At 41.4% G+C, this 16,283-nt stretch overlaps 1 protein-coding gene across 6 annotated transcripts in view; it reads right to left on the bottom strand.

The window, feature by feature from the left end:
- The window catches only part of LYN (LYN proto-oncogene, Src family tyrosine kinase), a 50,455-nt gene extending 34,799 nt beyond the window's left edge, over nt 1–15,656 (bottom strand). For 2 of the 6 annotated variants that reach the window (XM_042022550.1, XM_042022552.1), the window contains exon 1: nt 15,542–15,654. The gene's annotated coding sequence lies outside the window, so the exon portion shown is untranslated. Of the gene's footprint in view, nt 1–10,302; nt 10,475–15,117; nt 15,209–15,541 lie in introns of those variants that run through there. The other 4 variants (XM_042022553.1, XM_042022555.1, XM_042022556.1 and 1 more) reach the window with 4 other exon arrangements.
- Between the last annotated feature and the right edge of the window lie 627 nt (nt 15,657–16,283).

Genomic DNA, 16,283 nt, shown 5'->3' with positions numbered 1-16,283 from the left:
CAATCGTTGCCTCGTGTATTTTAATATCTTTTAAAATTTAGCTTATTTCAGTAGGTCTGGATCACCTCATCTCTGTTTCTCCCAAATGGAATTTATCCCTTACCTGATACTCATACACATGGGTGTACACACACAGGGGCACAAATCACCATGTGCTCCCTGCAATGCATATGAAAACCAGCATGGATAACCTGAATCTACTCAGTGTTTGGCTATGACAGACTTGCTCTGTGTAGACCCTCACTGCTCCTGAGACGTGAGAAGCCATAGCCCAGCTGCCAGCATTTAAAAGGAAATGGAAAAATAATGGGGGAGATTCTTTTAACTGCTTTAATCTTCTTTGTGGAAAAGGTGAGACAAAGCTAAAATAATATTTTGACATACATATCTATATAAACAGGTGAAAAACAGAAACAAATTAATCCCCAGTGTAACCAACATTACTGTGGTGGAAAAGTATGCACCAAGCACGTTATTGTAAAATTTCCTCGAACCTGGTCTCGTTTACTTCAATCCTTCAAATTTGTCAAGGGTGCATGTCTGTCATAGCAAGACAACGTAGCTATCTAGTTTATCAACCACGATTAGAGCAAAGGACTACAAATTACTACAAATTACTGGGAAAGGCAGACCTGTTCTAGGCAGCACAATCACATTGCACAAGCTCAGAAGAGACTTTGCCATGTGCCATTTTTAGAGAGATTAATGGGTGATGGTGGGGAAGAACAAGATATTATTGCTGAAAGGTTTCAGAACCTCATTCTGCTTGGCTTAGAAGCTGTCTCGTAAGTCCCAGTCTTAAAAATGTTTTGGAGACATCCTCTTGGGAGATTAGGAAGAAGTCAGATCTTCTTCAGCCTCTTTTCCAGAATTTAAAGACAAAACCCTCTCAGTTTTTTCCACTTCCACTGGTTATCCTAGCAGTCCTTCTCCACATCTGTTTCACTTTGAACTCATTCCTCTTAAGTACAGGAGGCTGGAGCTGCCCAGGTGTTTCAAGATGATTTTCAGCAATGCCTTGAAGCAAATAGTACGAAGCAAATAGAAATATACTATTTCTTCCATCTACAGAACACACATCGCTCAGTAAATCCCAGAAATTAATTTATGGTTTTTACACTTTGATCACATTGGCCTTTTATAATCATCTGGCCATCCAATAAGACATCCAGGTTTGTCTCATTTTTTGTAATGAGAAACTATTCTCACAGCAGACTTTCCTATCTCCAGTGGTGTTCTCTTTCACCCTGATATTAAATTTCTCCCCATTATTTTCCCAGACTATTCGTCATGCACAATATTCTCAGCCACCTGTGTGTTTCTAATGCCTCTTAATGTCACAAGGGGCCTCATATTTTTTCATTGCAAATGAAAGTATTTTTAAAAAGTCTCAATGTAACACCAGGCAACAGAAAGTGGTCCTGCCAAGAGAGTGGTAGTGGTTCCTGTCTGCTGCACTTCCCCCTGTTCCGCTTCTTTCACAATTCCTTCCTTAGCAATTGAGACCAAGACGAATTCTACTTTGTCCATGCTATCTCAGATTATTTTTATGCTTTCCTACATCAGTTACAGGAAGTATCACTGTACCACCTTCATGCTCCCAAATACCTGCATTCCTACTATACTCATAAATCCACCACATTTTGACTTCCTCTGCAATGCTCAGTTTTGAGCCCTGCGCCAGCATTTCTGCCTCTCCTTTTCAGAGCCCTGATTCCCAACATAAATGCATAAATATCTCAGTCCAACTAAACCAATCTGGGTTGGCAGACACCTTTCCTGAATCCTTTACCAAGCTGACTACTGTTCTCATTGAAATTCTCACCACCCATTCCTCCACCCTTTGGTGTCCTGTTTTTCTTTCCCACATTTGCCTTCGTATTGAAATGAGGGGTTAGGACTCTGCAATATTCATAACTCAAGTCCACTTCCTTAAAACAAAAATTCAAGTACAACAGGGCCAAAAAGTGTGCTGCCATACAACTATATTGGAAGTGGACTGTGTATTAGAATCAACAGAATGGTTTGCATTGGAAGGGACCTTCGAGATCATCTCATTCCAAGCCCCCTGCTGCGAGCAAGGACACCTTCCACTAGACCAGGTTACTCAGAGCCCCATCCAACCCAGCCTTGAACATTCCCAAGGATGGAGCAGGCACAGCTTCTCTGGGCAACCTGTGCCAGGGCCTCACCGCCCTCTCAGTACGGACTTTCTTCCTAATATCTAATCTAAACCTGCCCTCTGTCAGTTTAAAGCCATTTCCCCATGTCCTATCACTCCATGCCCTTATAAAAATAAGCTCTGTTGTAGGCCCCCTGAAGGTACTGCAAGGCTGCTCCCTGGAGCCTTCTCTTCTCCAGGCTGAACAACACCACCTCTCTCAGCCTGTCTTCACAGGACAGGAGAGGTCATACAGCAAAAATCCCCCAGCAGTTGACATAAGAACCAAAAACTTTTGGTGAGATAAAATATCTGGAGTTGCCGCGCTGATGCTGCATTGATGTGTTTCTGGAAAAGGCAGACCCATACTGAGCACCACAGTCATATCATATAACAAAACCCCTTTTTGTTCCTATACTCCCCCATTTAAATTTTTTTTTTTTTACTGACTAGACGAGGCTTTTTAGCGATGCATTAACCAACATGAACTAACACACTGCTATACTAAATGGTAAATAAGTGACTTCAGTATCTCATCTCAAACTTCCAATAGGAAGGAGTGCTTTGGTAAAACTAATTCTATCAAAGTAAACATTTTTCTATATTCAAATGGCACTTTCCAACCTTTGCCTGTCTTTCCTTTAAGTGTCCAGAGAGAGGGTAACTTTATTCAGTGCTTGGCTAAAATACACAGTCTTTGCTGGAGCTCATAAATGACAGCATAACATATACAATAAATATCATCATAGTTGATGACATGAAAGGTAGCTCTAACAGGGGTGGGAAGCTTTGGCCAAGAAAAAAAAAATCTTCTATCTTTCTGTAAATTCACTACAGTTTTGTCTAGATTAGTTAAAAGCTTGGTTTCATGCAGGAATTTTGGCAGTGGTTTAAAAAAGACACAATAAATAAAAATCAGCAAGAAACACTGAAAATAATGACACTGTAGTAGTATGATGATATTATAATGCTTTCAGAAGGATGAAAATAAAATTCTGAAACAAAGCATCACATTGAAATGAAGCCATTTTTGTACAAACTACTGAACCTTCTTTATTCAACTGAAGAAAACAATTACCAAAACACAAGAAAGTTAATCCACAAAAGATTGTAATTTTGCTAACAGCGCATAATAGACTTTATATATTATAAAAATGCTCCAGATTCATGTAGTCAGTATTTTTGGCACTAATTTTAAACCAAGTCTTACATTAATATAACATCTGTTTTCTGACCTTATAATACTTGCTTCATTTTATTACAATCATTTGCCTCAACTGCATCCTCCAGAATTTTGAATCAATATCAACAATGAATTAATTCACTTTGCCAGCCCTCAGGCAACCACATCTTCCATTTCCTCAACTTTTTTCCACTGTACTATATCTTCTGAAGATAGGGGAAAAGGTCAAATAACATCTTAATTTGACATAACAGAATAAATACTTCTATCAAATTCTTCAAAAGGATCATATGACATGGAACAGAAAAGCTGTGCCAACATGTTAACCAACCTAAAGCAAAGGTTCCCAAAATACTTAAAGACTTAAAAGTGTAATGCAAACTATAAGTAAAAATTTCATTTTCTTGACTGGTAAAAACACTCAGTAATGACAAACAGCAGCTTCATACAACCAAATCTCCATTTCCAAATGAAAATTTGGCCAAACCACTACACTGAAAAGGATCAACATTCTTCCTAACTATTAGGAAGTGTCCCAGTCCAGCTAGCAAAACCCCAAGGACTACATCTACTTTCCAAGCTGAGTGTATCTATGATTCACATACCATTATTTTCAGCTTTAAATTGATGACTTTGGCCAATAATGGCAGTGTGCTAAATCTTCAGTAGTCTGTATTTGCCCTGCACTTTATGTATGCCTATGTCTGCCACTAGGATAAGGATCCTGCTCCACTCCTTTTTTAGTGATTAGAGCAGTAACTGTGGCATAGGAAAATGAGAAACTACCCATAAAAACAAGGAGGTGTTGGAGAGAGGTCCAGGAGCAGGCCAAAGGTCTTCATCCTCATAACAACTGACATGATGGAAGGACAGGACAAGCTTCACACAGCTTCTTTGGAGAACATAGATCTGGGAACTATCCTTCCTCTCTCCCAACAGTACTTACCCAGCTATTCACCCTCCCCTTCTCCTTCACAAACACTTTGTCTCCCAAAACAAGGTGCAGTTGAGAGGTGTGCAACCAGAGCTTCTATGTCAGTCCAGAAGGGCTGGTTCATGCCCACAGGGGCTTTACTCAGGTGTTGATTTCAATATACTGATCAATGTATTGGAAAGCAAAGGCACAGCCACACAAATCATCTGAGTATTACTGAGCAGTGCCCCATGCCTGCATTTACAACATGACACATGAAAGAGAAATGAGAGCTTCTCCCTGTTTTCACTGAGCCTCAGAAGACAACAGGGGACAAAGTGAACAATTTGCTAACTTGTAATGAGTTTGGGAAATCATCACCAGGCTGCACCCCAATGAGCTCTTCAGCCAAAATGTGTTACCCTGTCTGCCCTCTCCAGAAGGTGCAAAGGAAGGTAGATTTGCAGGTAGCAGCTGATACTTGAAACTTGTGTCTCCTTCAAGTGAGGCAGCCTAATGCTCAACCTTCACATGCCCGGGCAAATGTATTGATGGGACTCCTGTTGAAGCAAATTATAAATAGCTACTATGACTAAGGGGACAGGATAGTTATTTATGAATGTGGCCTTCAACTAGTTAAATATGTTGTTGGCAATAAAGACTATTTTGCAGATGTGCTCTCTTGCTTTGAAGTGTGCTGGTAATACAAACTCATTGTTATATTTACAAATAGAATGCAAAGATCATGAACATCATGAAATTATCACAACATAAAATCATAGAATTGTTAAAGTTGGAAAAGACCTCTAAGATGATCAAGTCCAAACTATGTCACCAACTGCCACATTTAGAGAGGTATTTTGAATACTTCCAGGGGTGGAAATTCTGCCACTGCCCTGGGCAGCCTGTTCTAACACCTGACCACACTTACAGTGAAGAAATTTTTCCCAATATCCAATCTAAATCTCCCCTGGCACAACTTGAAGAAATTTCCTCGTGTCCTGTCACTTGTTGCTTGGAGGAAGAGATCAACCCCTACCTGGACACAACCTTTTTTCAGGACATTGCAGAGTGATAAGGTCTCCTCTGAGACTCCTTTTCTCCAGACTAAACAGCCCCAGCTCCCTCAGCAACTCCTCACAGGACTTGTGCTCCAGACCCTTCCCCAGCTCCATTGGCCTTCTCTGGACTTGTTCCAGCACCTCAAAGTCCTTACTATAATGAGGGGCCTAAAACTGAACACAGGATTTGAGATGTGGCCTCACCAGTGCCGAGTACAGGGGAACAATCTCTACCCTGGTCCTGCTGGCCACACTGTTGCTGATACAGGCCAGGATGCCATTGGCCTTCTTGGCCACCTGGGCACAGGCTGGCTTATGTTCAGCTGGCTGCTGACCAGCACCAACAGGTCCTCTTCTGCCAAGCCACTTTCCAGCCTCTCTGCCCCCAGCCTGTAGTGCCGTGTGCAGTTGTTGGGACCCAAGAGTAGCACCCAGTATTTGGTCTTATTGAACCTCATACAATTGACCTCAAGCCATCAATCCAGACTGTCCAAATCCCTCAACATGCCAATAAAAAAATGATGGATGACAGCAAATTCACAGCCAGCAAGCCCTGATGAAGGTTTTGAGGGTGGTCTCATAGAAAGTATGCTACTTCTCCCTTTAGTTTATCTTCTGCTTTCAGTGTGTTTAATAAAAGAGAGAAATGGGGAACAGAACATTAGTGCATATTAGCTTTTGTTCTTTCAAATTCAGGTAACTATATCCCCAGGGAATAAATCAATTTTTACAAACCTTACCTGGTTTTATGCATTCTACAATCTGCTTTCAACATGGATTAAGACAGTTATGGCTAAATCAGGGCAGAATGACTTCTGTGTCAATGGATCCTAACTGTAATAGCCTTGCCATTGTGTAACTCATACTATTTTGCCCCATGCTGCATTTGCCATTCTGCTTCATTGGTCAGAGGGCTGCTTTATCTGCTGTCATGTTTGAATGCCGATATGTACTCATGACTAAACTTGCAACTAAAACATAGCATTCATATTATAATAGCATCACATTATGTCTTGAGCACGTCCAAAGCACTGAATTTCACAGAAGAGAAAGATTTTTTTTCACTATCTTCAAACACCAGCATACATTTAAATTGTAAAAATAAGTTACTTCTCCAGCAGATTGTATTGTGTTTCATCAGCTGCACAGCACTAGATATACACAGAACTCTCCTGAAACATAGGACATCATAATATGTATGTATGTATGTACATATTATCCAAGTATGTAATATGGATTCAAGAATGAATTCTACACTCAGATAAAAATTTGGGGTTAAATCATTCATGCTGACATGAGCTAACACTCAGAGTCCAGTTCTTCCTGAAAGTTTGCAAACATTGGACAAGTTTGCTCAAGTTGCAAGAGGAAATTGCAAGAGTTCTCAAAAAAAAAAAAAAAAACCAGTGTCAAATCTAGTGCCACTAAATTACACTGGCAGAAATGAAATTTTTTTGCTGTTTAATCTTTCCAGGGATACTAGACCAGCATTCAGCACTAACTGTTTAAGTATCCACAGGAGGAACCACCTTGTCCTGTTCTCACTGTTGTTAAGGAGCAGAATCTCCCTTAACTTCAAGGGTGTAAGAACATCTTCCAGGTTCTGGCACTTCACAGAAGACTATTTATAACTCATTTATTTTACTTAATTTAAACTCTGTGGTAATTATGTTCCTTCAAGGGCATGAATCTAAACTAGGAATGTACCAGCTGGTTTCTCACCCAGCTTAGAACTGTTTCAAGCAACTGTTGCAATTTGGCACAGGTGGAGTGGCACTAAAGGATATCATCTGAACTGACACTTTGCTGCAAAAATGATAAATAGAATTAAAACAGTTCCATGACTAGCAATTTTTGGAGGTTTTTAGATTAAGCCCTTGAGATCAGAGGTTTTTTTTAATAGATAAAAGTAGACTTCTTTTAAGTCTACCAAACATGTCCTGAGGGGCTGCAAAATGTCACAAATTCAGGTCTGAAAACCTGTCATGTGAAGAGGGAAGCCCGCTCTAACGAAACTCTTGTGAAACTACATGCTCAAACTGGGGTGGCAGTAAGAGTGTAAAAGGAAATACCTCACTGAAGGAAACATGTCACTGAATGAACATGAATAAGAATTCACATCCAGGTTTCTGAGCATGTTTTTCACGTTTGTTGCACACACAGGCAAGTGTGTGTGCAAGTTAACCAAAATTATTTTACATGCTTTCCATTTTCATAGAGGAGTGAGAGTGAGAATCTGGAAGCTCTCTTCTAAGGAAAGCTTGTGAAAACCTGGTGTGAGAGTTCACTTGACTGTTCCTGCTTCAAAGGTTCTAAGGGAGAACCTCCGATTTTAAACACAGGTATGTCTTTGCAGATGATCTTTCTCAAGGGCAAGAATGAAATGAACACTTTCCCACATTACCAGGACACAGTTATGCAAGTATATTAACTTGAATAGAGTTCTTTTATATTTGAGAGAAAATATTCCATACCAAACAGAAGATCTGACTAGGGGACTGATTTAAAGATTCATGTTGCATTTCTTCAATATGCTAATTTATTTCATTTCCAAAAACTGATTAATAATTTGACTTCTGCAACTATTTTAACTTTGCCTTGATATTTCTTGTTTTCTCACTCTAAAAACAACCAACATTTTTGTATTCACAATATATCACTAATGGATCGTGCAGCACTTAGTATTTTCTGTCGTTTCTAGTCCTGCTAAATGGTCAATCAATAGCAGAAGAAGACCTAGCAGTTACAACCATAGCAAGTTTCCCTGAACCAGGCTCTGATCCTGTAAGTGACAGCACACAGTTTGCAGGAGCTCAAAGATTTCAGGAGACCCACACCAGGACTTTCTGCACAAAGTGCAGGACACAGACCTTACAAAGTAGGCCAGCACTCACAATAATTCTAGCAGAGGTATACTCACGGTAAACTGAAGGTCCATGACAATAATTATTTTCACATTCATACTGCAGACTGCAAGAATTTCACAGCACTGTTATTACAACTATACTGGCTGCTCATTAAAGTTTATAACCTTTGTAACTCCACATTACTCAAGTATGCAGCTCACAGGCAGGACATGTGATTATGCTATGCTTTGAAAAACTGCCTTAGACTGTGCACAAGCCCCAATGTTTAAATGTAACTTCAGCACTTACAGCCCATGCTGATAACTTTCAAAGCAAGAACTAAACTAAAACAGTGTTTGCAATGGTTATCCAAGTTTGTTTCAGTTTATCAAGTTTGTTCCAGACAACAAAAACCATATGAGAAATAGTGTCGGAGAGGAGGTCAAAATCCCTAAGAAATCAGAATTGGGGTTGATACTGAGAAACAAATTAAGCAGGAAGACTGCAGAAGCAAAGACACAAAAAGAGAAAAAACAGTCAAATAAGAATGTAAAGGATAATAACTAATTGGGTAGAGACCATTATAGTCCCTAGGAAAGCATATATTTTCAATCAGTATGAAAAGATACAGAACATGTAATAAACCTACATACTCTGTGCTCAAAGGAGAAATTACTTTCCTGGGTCATGCCATACAAACCACCTGCTTTCATTGCAGGAGGAGGGAAAAGGACCTTTCACTCATCCAAACCTAGTCCAATATATATGATTTGAATAAACTACTCAAATGCATTTTTGACACTTGTAGCCTTGCTTAAATGCTCCATTAAGAGCAGAAGTACCTTACCTGAAGCACCTTTCTCCCACTTGTTCACTCTACCAGCCAAAACCCTTTTCTGCTGGTGCCAGCTCCATAGAACCAGGTTCTTCTAAACTTGCACTGCCTCCTCAAAGCTAAATTTCTTATGTTTCACTTTCTGTGGGGTCCGTGTACGGGGCACACCAACACCAATGAGCACAGAACAGCAATCCTGGAGCAAGAGCTGTTGTCTCAGCACCACTTCCCCACAATACCAAGCCTTGGCTTCTTCTGCACAGGCCAGCACACATGCCGATAAATCCATGCTCTGCTTCCCTGAATCAGAGATATTTACAAGGAGGGTCAATGCTGGCTCAAAAACCTTTTACATGTGCACAGCACACAAAAACCTGCATGCAACAGAAATGAAACTTGACCAGAGAAGGTCAAAGCAGCATCACAAAAGGGCGGACAAAGGGGCAGGGGACAATCCACACTGACCATTTTCAAGACAGAAACCCGTTTTAAGTCAGTTTGAGGTCATGATTTTAAACCAGATGCGTCAAACAGCCGTTAGCTGTCTCTAAAGATCAATTACACCTACCCATAAAATATACTCTACACAGAAGAATCTTGCTGACCACCTGCAGAAGTACAAAGTTGCTCTTAAACAAGGCCCAACCTTAAAATACTTTGAAGACCATGTCAGGACTGCCAGGTTGGTAGTCCACTGGACTTCATATCTCTTCAAGAGTCTGGGGGTACATATTTCTGGATGAGTATTCACTGATAAGATAGCACAAGTAGTTTACAAATGATAATTGGATTATGAAAGGTGCTAAGGCTTACTCTTACAGAAAGGGAAAACAAAATTTGCTGCAGATGTCTAAACCAAGAGATGAAATAAACAGTTTATACCACTGACAGTCCTGAAGACGAAGCTGGAGAGAAGGAAACAGCAGAATGATGTTGGCAAAAAAAATAAAAGAATGATGGGAGAAGAGAAAAAGGAAACTGTGGCAGGGAGTACTCCTGCAGTAGGATAAAGACTGAAACATGGATTTTTCCAGGAAACTGGGGAGAAAAAGCCCCAAACAAACAGCACATTATTACTAATGAAGACATTTGAGGCAATGTGGGTCAAGGATCTTTTTGGAAACAGTGGTAAGCATTATGGCAGAGAAAGGGGAACTGCTCCCAAGGAAATTTAGCAGGAGATTTTGAGAAGAGGCAAGCTCTCCTAGTCAGGCATAGTGGGACCACTGCTGTGTACTGCCTGCCTAGCAGAAACCATCAATCAGGCCATCCACATCCCAAGAGAAATGAGCTTAGAATTCACCTCAGTATGACTTGGTGCATCTCCACTGGTGCCAGGACAGCCACTGCAATCTCTCTCGAAGACAACGCAAACACAGCTGGACAGAAAAAGGAGGACAAAGTGCCACACCAGCAATACAGCAGAAGAGTTGCTTAAAAGGCAGGTTTTCCAACACCCCTCAAGGGCTGCAACGCTTCCTCCAGCCTTTGCACAGTTTAGCACATCTTTTGCAATGGTAAGTCTGGAGTTACAAAAATGTACTTTGAATCCCATTTGCACATTCTGCTACATCACAACAGTACATTCAAACGACTCTTGCAATGTATTTTGAACAAGTTGAACACAGAACATCCCATATAGGATTTCCTCTTTCTCCTGCCCATCCCCTTCCTGTTTGTTTACTAAAAACTTTCACTTCCTCAGTGACATTAACACCAGCTCTGGGGATCTCTTAACCCTGGTTCTCCAGTTCTTGTCCACTCACACCTGAATCACAGCTCCCCAGGGCATTTAGTACTCACTGAAGGGTTTTAAAAGTCCATCAAAACACGTGGTAAGGTTGGGGCTGCCCTGGAGAAAACCATTTCTGTCCACTGGATCTAATGAATATAAACCTCATGATTCTGGCAAGGGATACTCGAGCAGGCAATTTCAATATATGCAACAGATATGCTAGTATTCAGATCTTTCCCTACTCAGTTGATACTACCAGGAAATATTCCCTTTGTCTGAATACAGTAGAACTTAGTCAAAGGTCAGACCTACTGATTTATAAATGTGTTACCACAACACAGGAATTCACTCAAACATATTCTTTAGCTTTTGGTATTAATTTTGTTCTAAGCCCCTAGTACAGTCATACATGGAATAGGAAAACCTGCTTAGCAGTCAAATATGCTTCTGTACTAATTCCTGGGATACTATATTGCTTCAGTTTGAACCTAAGATAAAACTTCAATAAAATTTCGTAAAAAAAAAAATTAAACAGGTTTGTATACACCTATCTGTACAAACTAATGAAGGAAACATGAAAAAAAGCAATAGAATGTGGATACCACATCAGAAAGATTATGCTTTTTTTGATGAACTTCCTGAAACAGCTTTTGTTAAATCAACAAAGGAAAATTTAAAAGCACATTCCAGAGGGAATCAATTGACTTAAAAATTTTATCATTTCTATACTTAGAGCAGCCCTCTAAAACAGAGAAAACTGCAAGAAGTGCCATTCCAGAAGAGTAGCTGCATCCCGTACTTCAATGCCTTTGGTGAACTATCACATGCTCCAGTTTAAGATTGCACTATTTCCTATCACAGCTGGCCTTTGCAAATTAAAATAAGAAGTTCTACAGTATATCAGCCACAGGAAGAAGTAGCCTCCTGCCACATGCAGCAGAGGCCATAGAGGAAGAAGGACACTTTGTTCAGACTGTTTATCATTTGAGTCCTTTGAACTGAAGATGTAAGACAAGTGTGCTGCGCAAACACAGGAACCAATTGCAGATACTTGAGATGCCAGCAGTTTGAAAAAGATAGGCAATGCTGACCTAAGGGAGAGCAAATGCTGGTCTGAATGGTACTAGTCCACTCTTTTAACACCCCAGAAAAGTGAGATTTACCCATTACCCCCTCCACCTTTCCCTAGTGTCCTCCTTCTTTTCTCCCCAGCAAAGTGTTGCTGTCAAAATACCATCTCTCTTCTGATGTTTGCCTGACAGAAGTAACTGATCTATTTACCTCTATGACTAGTTCTTTAGGGCACAAAACAAATACAAGTATCTCATAAATATTTGGAGGAAATTATTCCAGCACAAGATCAGTTCTGCCTTCACGTTTTGTTCCATGAACCCATATTTTTCAGGAAAGATGCTGAACTTAAATGTGAATAATTCAGTCTCGGAAATGACTGCATTTAGTGACAATGTCAACAGGAAATGTATCTGAATCAGGCAAAAATAAATATGAAAACACAGACCTTTCCATCATCCCTGAAGGACATTGAAGTTCAAACTAGGAACAGTCACACTAAGGACAGTTACATTGCATTTGTCTTTTATTAGTACAGGCTGACTTCTTTGAGAAGGCACCATTACTGTTTACAGGGTGGCAGACTCCTTCAGCCTGTATGCATCACTAAAGACTGTTTTCATACAAATGCAGTTTTATTTTTTTACCTATAGTTTCCTGTTGTATGGCTTAGTAAGTCTGGAGTTCTTTCCTACTATACCATCTCTAGCACTCCTACACTCTCATTAAAGAGGGACAGAAATAAATGGGAGAAACAGGAAGCAGGAATACGATCAACAGGAGAAAAAATCCTAATTCTCAGCTGGGCAACTGGTTTTTCTATAGAACAAAGCCTTTTTGCTTAGAGATGGAAATCCTACAGAGGCAAAATTATAATAAACACTGCTTAATAGTCACATGGTTTGGTGTAATTATTTACACACTGGGCTCCATAGCTTCAAAAGGAAGTATCACTCCCTGCACATAAAGCTCACACAACCCTCAGGATCCCCGGCCCACAGATTCTCCTCCCATCCCTTGCATTAGCACATGACAGCTCATATCCTTCTGGGATCTCTGTGGCAGCAGACATCCACCTCTGTGTACAGCCATGCTACTAGAGCGGTGTGCTAGGAATCCTAGATTATACCTAATGCCCACCCCATTAATTATTTAGTTACGTTAGTTAGGTAGTTAGTTATTCCCCATGTGCTTGTCTCCTGTGTTCACTCAGTTTTGCAAAAGTCTCCCTGAACCCCAAGAGTAAAAACGACTTTACAACTCCCTGGACAGAAGAAAGAAAGCTTCTCAGTTACTCAGAAGAGGCACATATGGAAAGGAGGAAAGATCTCATCCCTTTCCCAGATCACCAAACTCTTTGACAAAAATAAAAATTGTCTCATGATCGACATGTGTTCATCCCAAAACCTCAAAGATTCCCATGATGATCCACAATAAAATGCAAAGTAGAGGTAGGCAAACATCTCCTTTTTGTGACAGAAATGGAATCACATCTGAGATTAAATATGACAGTTCTGTAACTTTCCCAAATAACTACAGAGAGGTCAGTGTTGCTCCCTGATGTGCCCCCAAGAAGGACCAGACGTAGCATCTCTGGTTTGGTGAGATGCCCCACTGAAGAACAGGTACTAAGCTGAGCCAGGAGGACCTTGGACTTGTTTTCATTGCCTGTTACAGGAATTGTTTCCTGCAACACTTGCTGTTCTGTGATGCCATTTAGCTTACAGGAGTCAAAACGGCCATAGGAAGAGAGGTCATTTCAATTACATGGATAAATTGGGGGGAAAAGTATTATGAAATAGTTACTTTTACATTCGTAAATGCTATCTGTTCATAAATACCTGCAATGAATAGTTTCACATTTAAGGAAACTCTCTTGAAAGGGTAACATTAAACCCCATAGTATTAAACAACTTAAAAGGCAACAGGGTTTGACTTTGTATTGTCAAGTTTCACAATTGATTGCTTTGTCAGAAAGAGTCATTGCACAACTCCACTGGTTAAGGGGTTTAAAAAGGAAGGTCTAAACCTTACCATGTCTTCTGTATATTTCTATAAGGAAAAAACCCTTATTTACTCAAAAATAGGGAAAAGCAGAATAACTTGAAGTCAGCGAGCTACAATACAAAGATGATCATCCAATGTCATCACGGTTAAAAAGAATAATATATGCCAACAGCACACAATTAAAATAAATTTTTATGTTATTAAAGAAATAATTCTTTCCTAACTAGTCTGTAACTCACAAAGTTGAAACAGAGAAAGAAAAAAAGCTTTAAATCTCAGAAGAGATCCATAGAATGAGACATCTTTTGATCTCAGAGTTCATTAATTTCAATCCTCGTCCAAGATTCCATAACACCCTATTAACAGTATCTAACTGATTTCTAGCCTGTTACTACTTTTTCAGAGAAAACGATTTGATTTTTTTCTCATCCATACTTTCAGTGTTGTTGATAGTAAGTATTAAAGAGATAACACCTATTCTGCCCTCAGTGTTGGGTTGGAAACAATCCACACAAAATTTGACTCTCCTTTTGGTAAAACTGAGCTACATTTTCCCAATGTAGCTTTGCATTTTCTCAACACCTATCTTCCGCTTTTTGTTTTAACTCTACAGTGATACTGTTTTGAGTGCAGATTTATCTACGTGGCACTTGTACTTTACAGATACTTTCAACTAACATTACTATTTCTAAATTGCAAAAGTCTTACAGGTATTTGATGGGATCAAGCTTAAAAATTTTAATTTTCATTTGTATTACGATGTCCCAAAATACATTAAGATTGGTAAGAGTGTTTCTCTTTCTTCAAAGGTGGGAACGAAAGGCAGGAGATGGGATACTGATTAGGGGTTTCAGATGAAACCAGCTTTGTGCTCCCTATGTATATCCGCAGGAATATGATCTGGCTAAACAAGTTTTAAGTGTTAATCCCTTTGGTCTTTAGGGCCAATAGAGGGGAGCAAGGCAACAAGATGAGTTTTTGCCAACCCATTCACCGCAAACACTTGAAAGATGCAGTTTCAATAGAAAGCTCTTAAATGCTTTACTGAAGGTACAGCATCAGCTCCTAAACTAAAATTGTAAGGAGAAAACCCTTCACGACCGTTCCTTAGGCATACAGTACCTACAGACTACAATAGTAATCTGCAATAAAAACTGTGCACCAAACATCACAATACCATTTTCTCATCTTTCTTTTAATTCCAAGCACATTTGAACGTACAGTTAAGAGGAAGAGGCACCAGAAATTACGCTCCTAGGAAAAAAGCAGTGTAAGAAGGGATACCCAGGGACCACATCACCTCACCTCAGTCAAGGCTATCATTTCGGCTCGAAACGCCGACTGCAGACTTTAGCCAGCTAATTTCACACGCTTCCCGGCACGAAACAGCCAGAAGGCACCCGAGCCCTCCGGATCACAGCCAGACGACAGGCAAAGGGGTATGAGATTAATCGTGCTTTTGAGAATTATTATTTTATCCCAAACGCGGTTATTTCCCTTAAGACCCCATCCAGTCCTACCGGGCAGGTCGGGCGGCAGCGGCACCTCCTCGCGGGGGCAGAAGCGAGGGGGAGCCTCCCGGAAAGCGCCGGGTCCCGCCGCACCGCACCGCACCGCACCGCGCCGGGGCGCAGAGGCAGCGCGGCCGGGCACCCCCGCGGCGCCCCGCGGGACAAGCGGGCTAAGCCGGGACCACCGCCCCCCGCCGCGCCCGGGAGAAGGCACTTACTTTCCCGGGTGCGCAAGTTGAGCGGCAGCGAGCGGACTGCAGGGTGCGCGCCGGGGCGCGGAGCGGGCCGTCCCGGGCGCCGAGCGCGGGGCCGGAGCGCTGCTCTCGCTGCGCGGGCGGGGCGCGGCCCGCGGTTGGTTCGCAGCCCGGGGACTTCCTGCTGCCGGGGAACATTTGCATGTGGTGGACAGCGGGACGAGCGAGAGAGCGGGGGGCGGCCCCGGCCCGGCGGCTGCCGGCGGCTCGGCGGGAGCAGCTCCTCCGGCTGGAGAAGGGAGCGCCGCGCCGAGGGAGGCTGTGCCGGGGACGAGGTGGGGCAGGGGACGCGGCGGGGTGTCGGGAAGCGAGTGCCCCTGTGCCCCAGAGCGAACATCATGAGGGGAGCGAGCCTCCTCTAAAAGTTACAGCTAAATAAAAGCCTGTTAGTCTGAGAGGCAAAAAAGGTTGTCTCGTGCCATCAAAAGCCAAAAAACCATCTTGAACTCCAAAAATCCACTGTAAGCAGCTTCTAGGGTCCATTGGCGGCTTGGTTGAGAGAAACAAAGAACAAGTAAGCTTATCTTTCAACGTTTCTTTTCTTTTAAGAATGATTTACTAGCGTGGTGAAAAGTGAAATAAAAATCTCACAGGTCAGCAAAACAGGAAATATGAATGCATGGACATAACAGCCAGAGGATGCAGCTGAAAAGCTCTGCAAGAGCTAGAGTCAAGGTGTCATTTGTGTACTGCCAGACCACGTGGG

The sequence above is a fragment of the Corvus kubaryi genome, unplaced genomic scaffold (assembly GCF_017639235.1).
Source record: "Corvus kubaryi isolate FWS band 111438036 unplaced genomic scaffold, C.kubaryi_AGA036_p1.0 37216, whole genome shotgun sequence".
Taxonomy (NCBI): Eukaryota; Metazoa; Chordata; class Aves; order Passeriformes; family Corvidae; genus Corvus; species Corvus kubaryi.
The sequence above is the reverse complement of the archived record's forward strand: the minus strand, read 5'-3'. Positions and strand labels throughout refer to the sequence as shown.